The following is a 14,484-nucleotide window of genomic DNA, read 5'->3' as shown; positions in this document are numbered from 1 at the left end:
AGAATCACACAGGATAGGATTAGATACACAGCTCAGCAGACAGTATCACACAGGATAGGATTAGATACACAGCTCAGCAGGCAGTATCACACAGGAGAGGATTAGATACAGCAGCTCAGCAGACAGTATCACACAGGATAGGATTAGATACAGCAGCTCAGCAGACAGTATCACACAGGGTAGGATTATATACACAGCTCAGCAGAGAGTATCACTCAGGATTAGATACACAGCTCGGCAGATAGTATCACACAGGATAGGATTAGATACATGGCGCAGCAAACGGTATCACAGATGATAGGATTAGATACACAGCTCAGCAGACAGTATCACACAGGATAGGATTAGATACACGGCTCAGCAGACAGTATCACACAGGATAGGATTAGATACACAGCTCAGCAGACAGTGTCACACAAGAGAGGATTTAGATACATGGCTCAGCAGGCAGTATCACACATGATGGGATTAGATACATTGCTCAGCAGACAGTATCACACATGATGGGATTAGATACATTGCTCAGCAGGCAGTATCACACATAATAGGATTAGATACAGCAGACAGTATCACACAGTAGGATTAGATACACGACTCAGCAAACAGTATCACAGATGATAGGATTAGATACATGGCTCAGCAGACAGTATCATACAGGATTAGATACAGCGGCTCAGCCAGGCAGTGTCACACAGGGTAGGATTAGATACACGGCTCAGCAGACTGTATCACACAGGATAGGATTAGATACACGGCTCAGCAGACAGTATCACACAGGATAGGATTAGATACAGCCACTCAGTGGACAGAATCACACAGGATAGGATTAGATACACGGCTCAGCAGACAGTATCACACAGAGTAGGATTAGATACACGGCTCAGCAGACAGTATCACACAGTATAGGATTAGATACAGCCACTCAGTGGACAGAATCACACAGGATAGGATCAGATACACGGCTCAGCAGACAGTATCACACAGAGTAGGATTAGATACACGGCTCAGCAGACAGTATCACACAGTATAGGATTAGATACAGCCACTCAGTGGACAGAATCACACAGGATAGGATCAGATACACGGCTCAGCAGACAGTATCACACAGGATAGGATTAGATACACGGCTCAGCAGACAGTATCACACAGGATAGGATTAGATACACAGCTCAGCAGAGAGTATCACTCAGGATTAGATACACAGCTCGGCAGATAGTATCACACAGGATAGGATTAGATACATGGCTCAGCAAACGGTATCACAGATGATAGGATTAGATACACGGTTTAGCAGACAGTATCGCACAAGATAGGATTATATATATGGTTCAGCAGGCAGTATCACACAGGATAGGATTAGATACACAGCTCAGCAGACAATGTCACACAGGGTAAGATTAGATACACAGCTCAGCAGACAGTATCACACAGGATAGGATTAGATACACGGCTCAGAAAACAGTATCACACAGGAGAGGATTAGATACACGGCTCAGCAGACAGTATCACACAGGATAGGATTAGATACACAGCTCAGCGGACAGTATCACACAGGAGAGGATTAGATACACAGCTCAGCAGAAAGTATCACACAGGATAGGATTAGATACATGGCTCAGTAGACAGTGTCACACAGGGTAGGATTAGAGATACACGACTCAACAAACAGTATCACAGATGATAGGATTAGATACACGGCTCAGCAAACAGTATCACGCAGCATAGGATTAGATACATGGCTCAGCAGACAGTATCACACAGGATAGGCTTAGATACACGGCTCAGCAGACAGTATCACACAGGATAGGATTAGATACACGGCTCAGCAGACGGTATCACACAGGATAGGATTAGATACATGGCTCAGCAGACAGTATCACACAGGATAGGCTTAGATACACGGCTCAGCAGACAGTATCACACAGGATAGGATTAGATACACGACTCAACAAACAGTATCACAGATGATAGGATTAGATACACGGCTCAGCAGGTGGTATGGTACGTTTTTCCATCATCCTCCGTCAGTACTCTGCATGTGGTTGCGTTATACGTGTGCGGTTTTTCCTGTCGCGTGTTGGGCCTCTGTACTGCAGATTTCACTTCTGGCCACAGACAGGATGGGTTTTTAGGATCGCCCGCTACTGTGGACAGATTTGCTATTTTAACACAGCACAAACTATATGTGTTATTGCAGGGGTTCACAACCTGCGGTCCGGGAGCCACGTGTGGCCCTCGATGCCATTCCGTGTGGCCCAGGTTGGAAATAGACGTTCGTGTCCCAAAAGTTCCAAAAAACATGACGGGCAAAGAGAAACACAATATTGTGTGTTCCTGTGCTCTGGCCCATAACTGCCCCCCACCTGTCAGCCATTATGGCACACGGACAATATGCCAATAACGTCTCAGTTTGTTGTGGCCCCTTGAGACTCTCTGATCTGCCCCGACTTCTCCAGGGAGGAGGAACCGGAAAACAGCGCTGCCCCAGGAGCACAATATGTCAGTGCCTGCCATAGACTGAGAGGAGCGTGATATGTCGTGGACCTCTATACCTCTACCTAATACACCATCATAGATGGGGCCCTGCCCCCCCCCCCCCCAAAAAAAAAATCCTCACCCCTATCCCTCAATGCTACTGTTTATTTAGTCCTGCCAATAATATTTCATTGAATTGCATTGAAGATAGATAGATGGATGGATATGAGATGGATAGATAGATAGATATGAGATAGATATGCGATAGATAGACATTAGATAGACGGATAAATAGATATGAGATAGATATATATGAGATAGATGTGAAATAAATAGACATATAGATACAAGATAGATACATACATACATGGATATGAGATAGATAGATGGATAAGATAGATACATATGAGATAGACACGAGATAGAAAGGAGATAGATTGGATATGAGATACATGGATAAATAGATAGATCTGAGATAGATAGATAGATATGAGACAGATAGATAGATAGATAGATATGAGATAGATAGATGATAGATATGAGAAAAATAGATAGATGATAGATAGATACGAGATAGACAGATAGATACGAGATAGATTAGATATGAGATAGATAGATGATAGATAGATAGATAGATACGAGATAGACAGATAGATATGAGATAGATATGCGATAGATAGATAGATATTAGATAGACGGATAAATAGATAGACATGAGATAGATATAGATGAGATAGATGTGAAATAAATAGACATATAGATACAAGATAGATACATGCATACATGGATATGAGATAGATTAGATATGAGATAGATAGATGGATAAGATAGATACATATGAGATAGACACGAGATAGAAAGGAGATAGATTGGATATGAGATACATGGATAAATAGCTAGATCTGAGATAGATAGATATGAGATAGATAGATAGATATGAGACAGATAGATGGATAGATATGAGACAGATAGATAGATAGGAGATAGATAGATAGATAGATATGAGATAAATAGATGATAGATAGATACGAGATAGACAGATAGATACAAGATAGATTAGATATGAGATAGATAGATATATAGATGATAGATAGATATGAGATAGATAGATAGATAGATACGAGATAGATAGATAGATAGATACGAGATAGATTAGATATGAGATAGATATGCGATAGATAGATAGATATTAGACGGATAAATAGATGGACATGAGATAGATATATATGAGATAGCTGTGAAATAAATAGACATATAGATACAAGATAGATACATACATACATGGATATGAGATGGATTGATATGAGATAGATTAGATATGAGATAGATAGATGGATAAGATAGATAGATATGAGATAGACACGAGATAGATAGATGAGATAGAAAGGAGATAGATTAGATATGAGATACATAGATAAATAGATAGATCTTAGATAGATAGATAGATAGATATGAGACAGATAGATAGATAGATAGATATGAGACAGATAGATAGATAGATTAGATATGAGACAGATAGATAGATATGAGACAGATAGATAGATATGAGATAGATGGATAGATATGAGACAGATAGATAGATATGAGATAGATAGATAGATAGATAGTATATAGATAGATATGAGATAGATAGATGATAGATAGATATGAGAAAAATAGATAGATGATAGATAGATATGAGATAGATACGAGATAGATAGATAGATATGCGATAGATAGATATTAGATAGACGGATAAATAGATAGACATGAGATAGATATATATGAGATAGCTGTGAAATAAATAGACATATAGATACAAGATAGATACATACATACATGGATATGAGATAGATTAGATATGAGATAGATAGATGGATAAGATAGATACATATGAGATAGACACGAGATAGAAAGGGGATAGATTGGATATGAGATAGATGGATAAATAGATAGATCTGAGATAGATAGATAGATATGAGACAGATAGATAGATAGAGATAGATATGAGACAGATAGATAGATATGAGATAGATGGATAGATATGAGACAGATAGATAGATAGATATGAGATAGATAGATAGATAGTATATAGATAGATATGAGATAGATAGATAGGAGACAGATAGATAGATTGGAGATAGATAGGAGATAGATAGATAGGAGACAGATAGATAGATATGTGATAGATAAATATAGATAGATAAACAGATTGATACGACATAGTTAGATAAATATAGATAGATAGATAAGAGATAGATATGAGATGGATACATATGAGATGGATAGATAGATAGATATGAGATAGATAAATAGATAGATAAATATAGATAAACAGATAGATACGACATAGTTAGATAAAGATAGATATGAGATAGACACATAGATACATATGAGATGGATAGATAGATAGATATGAGATGGATAGATAGATAGATATGAGATGGATAGATAGATAGATATGAGATAGATAGATAAATAGATATGAGATAGATAGATAGATATGAGACAGATAGATAGATAGGAGACAAATAGATAGGAGACAGATAGATAGATAGATATGTGATAGATAAACAGATTGATACGACATAGTTAGATAAATATAGATAGATACATATGAGATGGATAGATAGGAGATAAATATGAGATGGATAGATAGGTAGATAGATAGATATGAGATAGACAGATAGATATGAGATAGATATGCGATAGATAGACATTAGATAGACGGATAAATAGATATGAGATAGATATATATGAGATAGATGTGAAATAAATAGACATATAGATACAAGATAGATACATGCATACATGGATATGAGATAGATTAGATATGAGATAGATAGATAGATGGATAAGATAGATACATATGAGATAGACACGAGATAGAAAGGAGATAGATTGGATATGAGATACATGGATAAATAGATAGATCTGAGATAGATAGATAGATATGAGACAGATAGATAGATGGATAGATATGAGACAGATAGATGGATAGATATGAGACAGATAGATAGATAGCTAGGAGATAGATAGATAGATAGATAGGAGACAGATAGATAGATATGAGATAAATAGATAGATGATAGATAGATATGAGATAAATAGATAGATGATAGATAGATACGAGATAGATTAGATATGAGATAGGTAGATATGAGATAGATAGATAGATGATAGATAGATATGAGATAGATAGATACGAGATAGACAGATAGATACGAGATAGATTAGATATGAGATAGATATGCGATAGATAGATAGATATTAGATAGACGGATAAATAGATAGACATGAGATAGATATATATGAGATAGCTGTGAAATAAATAGACATATAGATACAAGATAGATACATACATACATGGATATGAGATGGATAGATATGAGATAGATTAGATATGAGATAGATAGATGGATAAGATAGATAGATATGAGATAGACACGAGATAGATAGATGAGATAGAAAGGAGATAGATTAGATATGAGATACATAGATAAATAGATAGATCTTAGATAGATAGATAGATATGAGACAGATAGATAGATAGATATAGATATGAGACAGATAGATAGATAGATAGATATGAGATAGATGGATAGATATGAGACAGATAGATAGATATGAGATAGATAGATAGTATATAGATAGATAGGAGATAGATAGATAGGAGATAGATAGATAGATAGATATGAGACAGATAGATAGATATGAGACAAATAGATAGATATGAGATAGATAGGAGATAGATAGATAGGAGACAGATAGATAGATATGTGATAGCTAAATATAGATAGATAAACAGATTGATACGACATAGTTAGATAAATATAGATAGATAGATAGGAGATAGATATGAGATGGATACATATGAGATGGATAGATAGATAGATATGAGATAGATAAATATATAGATAAATATAGATAAACAGATAGATACGACATAGTTAGATAAATATAGATAGATAGATATGAGATAGATAGATACATATGAGATGGATAGATAGATATGAGATAGATAGATAAATAGATATGAGACAGATAGATAGATATGAGACAGATAGTTAGATAGATAGATAGGAGATAAATAGATAGGAGACAGATAGATAGATATGTGATAGATAAACAGATTGATACGACATAGTTAGATAAATATAGATAGATACGTATGAGATGGATAGATAGATAGGAGATAGATATGAGATGGATAGATAGGTAGATAGATATATAGTAGACAGATAGATAGATAGTAGACAGATAGATAGATAGATAGATAGATAGGAGATAGATAAATAGATAGATAAATATAGATAAACAGATAGATACGACATAGTTAGATAAATATAGATAGATACATATGAGATGGATGGATAGATAGATAGATAGATAGATAGATAGATAGATAGGAGATAGATATGAGATGGATACATATGAGATGGATAGCTAGATAGATAGATAGATATGCGACAGATAGATAGATAGGAGATAGATAGATATGAGATAGATAAATAGATAGATAAATATAGATAAACAGATAGATACGACATAGTTAGATAAATACAGATAGATAGATATGAGATACATAGATACATATGAGATGGATAGATAGATATGAGATAGATAGATATGAGACAGATAGATAGATAGATATGAGACAGATAGATAGATAGGAGACAGATAGATAGATATGTGATAGATAAACAGATTGATACGACATAGTTAGATAAATATAGATAGATACATATGAGATGGATAGATAGGAGATAGATATGAGACAGATAGATAGATAGATAGGAGACAGATAGATAGATATGTGATAGATAAACAGATTGATACGACATAGTTAGATAAATATAGATAGATAGAAGATAGATATGAGATGGATACATATGAGATGGATAGATAGATAGATAGATAGATAGGAGATAGATATGAGATAGATAGATAGATAGATAGATAGATAGATAGATAGATGTGGGATAGATAGATAGATAGATGTGGGATAGATAGGTAGATAAATATAGATAAACAGATAGATACGACATAGTTAGATAAAGATAGATAGATAGATATGAGATAGATAGATACATATGAGATGGATAGATAGATAGACATGAGATAGATAGATAGATATGAGATGTATAGATAGATAGATATGAGATAGATAGATAGATATGAGATGGATACATATGAGATGGATAGATAGATAGATAGACATTAGATAGATAGAAATGAGATAGATAAACAGATAGATACGACATAGTTAGATAAATATAGATAGGTAGATATGAAAGAGATAGATATGAGATAGATAGGTGGATGTGATATAATATAATTGGACAGCTCTGCACATCAGTCCCAGAATTGTGTATTTGCTCCTCCTGGATTGGTGCGGATATATCCTGAGATGTCAGATTTCATCCAGTCCTTCAGGCAGTTCAGTAATCCGGCTATTTGAGGGAATTACTAGTTCTGCATCTCTACAGCACTGGCACCCACAGTGGGCAGGGGGCATGGATATAACTGGCGGGGTCTCATATACCAGCAGGGGGATGCATGGCGGGTGCAGGCTGCCCTATAGGTCTGCGCCCCTGTGTGACAGGGTAATAGCAGATTCATCTACAGCTCTGGGCCCTACCTTGTCCTAATGGAAATCACTATCTCCAAAGAGGCATGAAGGAGACATCCCCCCCCCCCCCCCCTCCTGCTCCAGGGGTTAACCTCCTGTGTGCCTGCACACATGACCACCCTTTGGCCCAGGATGCACTGAGGCTGCAGTATGGATAGCAGTCCTAGTCCTTCAGGAGATGCAGCCCTACCCCCACCCTTGGAAATCCCTTATTGCCTTCTCTATGGCACCCGCACTGGCTCTTTAAATTGCAATCTGCTGAGCGACCGCCAGGGGCGCTGTTGATGCTCAAACTGCAAGCTCGAATCTTCTAAGGAGACAGCAGAGATTAACAGGTACCTGGGGGGCTCATGGAGCTAAGGAGGCAGCATGGGAGGCTGGCATGACTGGCAATGCAAGCCTGGGCAGTGGGGGGCACCGGACCCTTGGCTGTGGAGGAGGAGGGGAAGGTAAGAGGAGAGGGGCAGCTCAATGTCTTCATGCATCAGCAGTGCATCCATCCTGCATCACACAGATAGCAGTGATGCCAGGGGAATGTCACATCCTGCACAGTATGTAGGGCATGCCAGCCTGGAGCTGATGGCACAGATGCCAGGCTGCAATAGGGTGATAGCAGGGCATCCCTTCATGCTGCACTTTGCCAGGCAGTGGAGCATCCTGCATCTACACTATAGCATCCTGCCAGGCTATTGGGCAATGCCACATCCTGCATCCAGGGTGTAACAGAGGTGGATCACATCCTGCATCCATACTACAGGAGAGCACGGGGTACGTACATCATCCAGAGGGCATCGATGCCAGCTGCTGAGCAATGTCACATCCTGCATGCAGCCTCTAGGGGGTACAGCATCCTAAACGCAGGGGGGTAGCAGGGCACAGGAGCAGAGGGCACTGATGCCAGCCTGCTGGGCACTGCCACATCAGGCTCCATTGTATCACTGCATCCTGGGTACCACACACTGCGTCCGGGGGAGGGGGGCTCAGATGACACCGGATTAAGGCTGCCTAATGATCCCCTGTAATAAGGAGCTTGTTACGGCTGGGGATCTGCCAGATCACCGGGTCCCATCCGTCCCGAGGTGTGTGCAGCCATATTTAATGACCTCATCCGTCTAACATGTCATTTACTGCGAGCAGCGATGGTGCATGGGATGTCGTCTGTATTCTGGGCTGTATCTGTGTGCGGCGCGGATCGCGACGGATTCTCCATTCTGCATACGTTCCGGCTCAGCATGTTACATCATTGGGTCTTATGTAATAGAATCCACTCCGTCGCATCCTCATAATAGTAGAACGTCTAGATAAGCGGAAGGTCATTTTCTATTGCGCTGGCCCTTTAAGAGTTCTCCTAGATTTAACCCCTTAGTGACTGGCCTATTTTGTGATTTTCACCGTCTCATTACTCGCTGACAGCCGTACCAGGGCTCGTGTTTTTGTGGGACGAGTCGTATATTTTACTGGCCGCACTCCGGGGGACATATAATGTGTTGGAGAACTTATTACATTTTTTGGGGGGGAAGACCCCACCCCCCAACCAGAAAATACGCCATTGTTTTTGGTTTCGTTTTTACAGCGCTCACCATACGGTATAAATAGGCTGATGACTTTCTTAGGCTGGGTCACACGGGGCGGAATATCCGTGCGGACTTTACGCCCTGAAATTCCGCATGCGTTTTTAAACCCGAGACTCACCAGCAAAGCGGGCGAGATTTTCAAAAAATGCCCTTCACATGTTGCCAACAGACTGACATGGGACGCTGAATTCAAGTCCACGACGTGTCAATTTTGGCGCCGTTTCCACGGCGGACTCTTATATCTGTGGGGAGAGATTTCTGCAGCGGAATACAGGCAGAAAGGCCGCTTCAAAGCCGCACCATTCGGCGCACGTTTTGAAGCAGCCTTCAAGAAAACTTGTTCCCACTGCGGACATTTCTATCTCCGGGCCGCGGAGCTCCGTGGGGCTCATTGTGGGAAGAGCCGTAGTTCTTATTGGGACCACTTTGACTTTTGGATTGATTTTTATTGTGTTTTTAGAGAGGCGAACAAAAAACAAAAAAAAAAGAAATTCTGACGTTAGTTTTTAAAAAATTATTTTCCTGACGTTGAGTGTGACGAGCGCCAACGTGTTTTTTATTGTCTGGGTCGTTACTACCGCGATAATATTCAGATTTTTCTTTTAATTTTGGGCATTTTATGCATTAAAAATAGTTTTTTGTGGCAAAAAGTGTGTGTCTGTGTACACCGTGCGAGATAAATAACGAAATATTTCCATTGTCTGGTCATTACGGACGTAGTAATACCTATTATGTGATGCCTTTTTAAAGAAAATTTGTATTTTAATCATTTTAAAAAGTTTTTTGTGAAGAAAAAATGTGTATTTTTTAACAGGATTTAAAAACAGGATTAAATTTTATTGAACTTTTTTGACACTAATTTCTAGACCCTGAAGAGGACTTAAAATGTAATTGCTTGATTACTACAATAGTACACTGCATTACTTATGTAGTGCATTCTACTATGCCTATGACAGCATAGGCTAAGTTCCATGGTAGACACAGAGGTGTTTCTGGTTGCCATGGGAACCCATTGGTATCTTGCGATCATACTGCGGGGTGCCGATAGGTGACAGAGCCCCCTATCATCTGTGATTGATTGTGGCATGTAAGAGGTTAGACTGCCAGGATCTGAGGTTTCTCTGTTCCTGGCTGTTAGAGCAGGACTCTGGCCGTCACTAGTCAGCCAAGTCACTGCCTTAAAAAGATGTATGTGCAGGTTTAAAGCCCGTTAGTGAGGTCAGTAAAAAGAGGTTTTGGCCGTCACTAAGGGGTTAACGAGTATTTTTCCTGCTGAAATGTTGGCGGTTGTGCCCTTATTGGCGCCGTTATATAGTAAATGACATCATAGTCGCTTTCATCGATGACTGTATTATATGAGTTGCAAGGTCAAATCCCATTGTATTATATAGTCTTTCTCATTGATGACTGTCTCAAGGTCACGTGATCCTCGTAGATGATAATTACCCTTATAATATTTATTCTGTGATCCGTCTAACAATCCGGGACAAAATAGCGCTATTTTGTCCGGGAAAAAGACAAACAGCAAAGCAGAACCCGGACGGACCCCCAGTAGACCAACGACATCCATCCCCCGTTCGCTTCCATCACAGGATGGATCCATTTACTGCAGGGTTTCCATCTTCCTGTTCCTATGATGAAATAGAGCGGTAAATGTGAACAGAGGCTGAAGTATTGTTCCCGCGGCGCTATTACCCTCGCCGTGGGATCCCTTCTGGGGCCACAGCTTTGTGACGGAACCCCTGAATGCAAACAAATGGAATCATTCGCTGTCATTACTGCGACGGACATGACTTTGGCGTCCATTTGACAAGGGTTCAGTTCGTTTCCATTATATTTAGGGCTCATTCGCATGGGTGTAGGCGATTCCCCTGTATGTGCGTAGTGCCTGCATTTTGTTGCGTCTGTGCATTTTTTACGTGCATGTATCATCTATGTGTCGGCCATTTTTCAAGTGAGCAAAAAAAAAAAAGCTAGAAGGCCCAGTTGATGTCACTTTTTTGTTTTCTCTGTCTTTTAGCAATATATGTAAAAAATGCTCTGCACACGCATGTAGCGTGTTCGCTACGTTTCATGTACACTCCCATAGAAATCACGGGCAAATTAGCTCCGTGAATTGACCAAATTAAAATATGCCGCAATTTTTTTTCTACGTGCAAAATCAGAGAAAATGTAGAGCGCAGTTTACTCTCACGGGTCCGTGTGCCGTCCGTATTCCGTCAGTAATACCGCAGACGGGATCGCACTTATAGTGAAAAACGCGCGGGAACACTCCAACGTAAATGATCTGACGCGGCGTATATAGAGGACGCTGCGCTGAAAAAAATGTCATTCATTGAAACGGCTTGTATTCCTATCATACATCTAGCGGTAATCGTGAACGATGGCGTTTTTTATTGATTTCGGTATGGGCAGCTTTACGCCATTATATAGACTGCGACGCACCAGCAGTCTCCCCTAGCAACCAATCGGATTCCAGCTGTCATCTTTTCACTGCGGGTTAAGATAGGAGTGACGGGATTGGTTATATCTCTGCTGACGCCGCTTGAACTCGCTGACGCATCATGGCTGCCCAGAGTTTCCTCCACGGTCGGCAGCAGGCTGTATTCCCGCGAGTGATTTCACCTGTGCGACTTCTGTCCGATTCCAAGATGGACGGCGCTCGTGCGGGAAGAGAACCGTTCGAATGGGTTAATTCACATGAGTGCTGAGGCCTCTTTCACACGGGGACCTACGTGCGCAAAAAACTTGCGGCTATTAGAACCAATGGCTTCCTGTGGGAACGTTCGGATGTTGATTGCGCGTCTAAATTTGCTTCATCTGAACGTTGCTCGTTCAACAACACATCACAGACGCAGGAGAATCGCGCTACATTGCCATCTCCTGTATGATTACGGCCTAAGGGCGCCGTCACACTGGCGAGTGCGATAACCGCTGCGAGAAAATCACTGCAATATCGCATATGTGCTCATGCGTTGTTCTCACGCGATTTTCTCGTGTGATAGACGACAACCGGAGTTGCTAATGTTAAAAACGCATCGCAAGTTCGTGCGTTGCGATGCGATAAATCGGAGGCTCCAAAGGAAAACATGGGCGAGAAAAAAAAACAAAGCGTAGAAATATAAGACGTGCCGCGGTTTGAAAACATCGCAAATGGGAATAAAGTCACTGAAAACCACGGGTTTCATAATTCTGCGTTTTCTCGCACTATCGCATGGCTCAAAAATCGCGTGATTTTCAGTGTGAAGGTGAGTCTGCAGCGGAACCCGACCCTGTGCCCAGCGGGCATCTGCGCGTACCTGGTGTTATATGTATTATGGAATGTCCGGACAACTCGCGGTCAGACATGCGCAGTACTTTTTTTTTTTTAAATCACCGCTTTTTCCGCATTGACTTCAATGGAAGCCACCGCGCAAAAGCAGAACATGCTGCAATTTTTGAATGTTGTATTCTTGCTAATGGATGTGGAATGCCGCGGATTGTCTGCGCGGGTGACGATCACGGATTCCACAGTCCAAATCCGGTCGTCTGCAAGCGTCCTTAGGCCTCATTCACATGGCCGTATTTGCGCTGTGTATAAGGACGCTCTCACGCGAGTGTATGGGCCAAAACCATGTGACAGCGTGACTATTTGCACTGTGAAGGTCACGCTATGACGTATGTATCGGCGCTTTATACTGTACTTTCTGTGCTGCCGGGGAACGTTCACATTGGCGCGGGACGCACCCAAGCCGTGATTTTAAAGGATATGCAGCCTAATTAGTCCCCGATGTCAAAATTGTAAAGTTCATTCCATCATTTCACAGGATTCGCATTTGCGCACCCCATAGACTGCTCAGTTTCAGTCCGTGAAAGCATTGCATATTTCATGGACCAAAACTGAATACGCCGGTGCATCAGACGTAAGGTGGATCCAAGGAACCATCGGGCTCCGTCATCCATAGGCCTCCTGTATGTGCTGCCAGGAAGTGATACAGCTGCTCCCAGGAACCAATCAGATTCCAGCTTACATCTTTCCATGCATGTTAAGAAATGAAAGGAGTGATCTGATTGGGCCTCAGTATAGACATAGTAACCAATCAGATCAGTCCTGCCAGCTCATACATGAGGCCTATGGATAATGGCGCACGTTAGTTCCGTGGGCAGCCATGATGTGTCATCAGCTGAAGCCAAGATACCCCGGTCCTCAGTATAGACACAGCTACCCGTGTAATGTGGCCGACACAACATGGCTGTCTGACCGTTCCTCCACAGATCACATTAGATAGATATATAGGGCACCATTATCCATAGACCTCATGTATGTGCTGGTAGGAAGTGGCACAGTTGCTTCTAGCGACCAATCAGATTCCAGCTTTCATATTTACAGTGCAGGTTAGAAAATAAAAGGAGTGCTCTGATTGGTTACTAAGGACAACTGCTTCTGTTCCTGCGTCTATAGCAATGGAGTCCTGCAGTCCCACATACAAAGTCTGTGGAGTAAACTCTGGACAGCCATGATGTGTCAGTCAGACTTATCAACTACTATTACTACTGGAGTCACTACTGGGGGCATTGTTACTATTGGACTTACTAATGGGGCCACTATTACTGTTGGGGCCACAAAGGGGGCCCAATTACTAGTTGGGTCCACAAAGGGGGCCCAATTACTAGTTGGGTCCATTAGAATAATGGAAGGAAAAAACATATGCTGTAATAAGCCACGCCCCCCAAACCACACCCCCTTGTATCAGGGCCGGTATTTTTTTTTACAAAGGTGGTAACCCTATATAGCACACAGAGGAGCTGCCATATAGAACAAATTTATTAGAAGAATCCCCCTCC

The sequence above is a fragment of the Eleutherodactylus coqui genome, chromosome 10 (assembly GCF_035609145.1).
Source record: "Eleutherodactylus coqui strain aEleCoq1 chromosome 10, aEleCoq1.hap1, whole genome shotgun sequence".
NCBI classification, from domain to species: domain Eukaryota; kingdom Metazoa; phylum Chordata; class Amphibia; order Anura; family Eleutherodactylidae; genus Eleutherodactylus; species Eleutherodactylus coqui.
Note: the sequence above shows the minus strand (reverse complement) of the source record.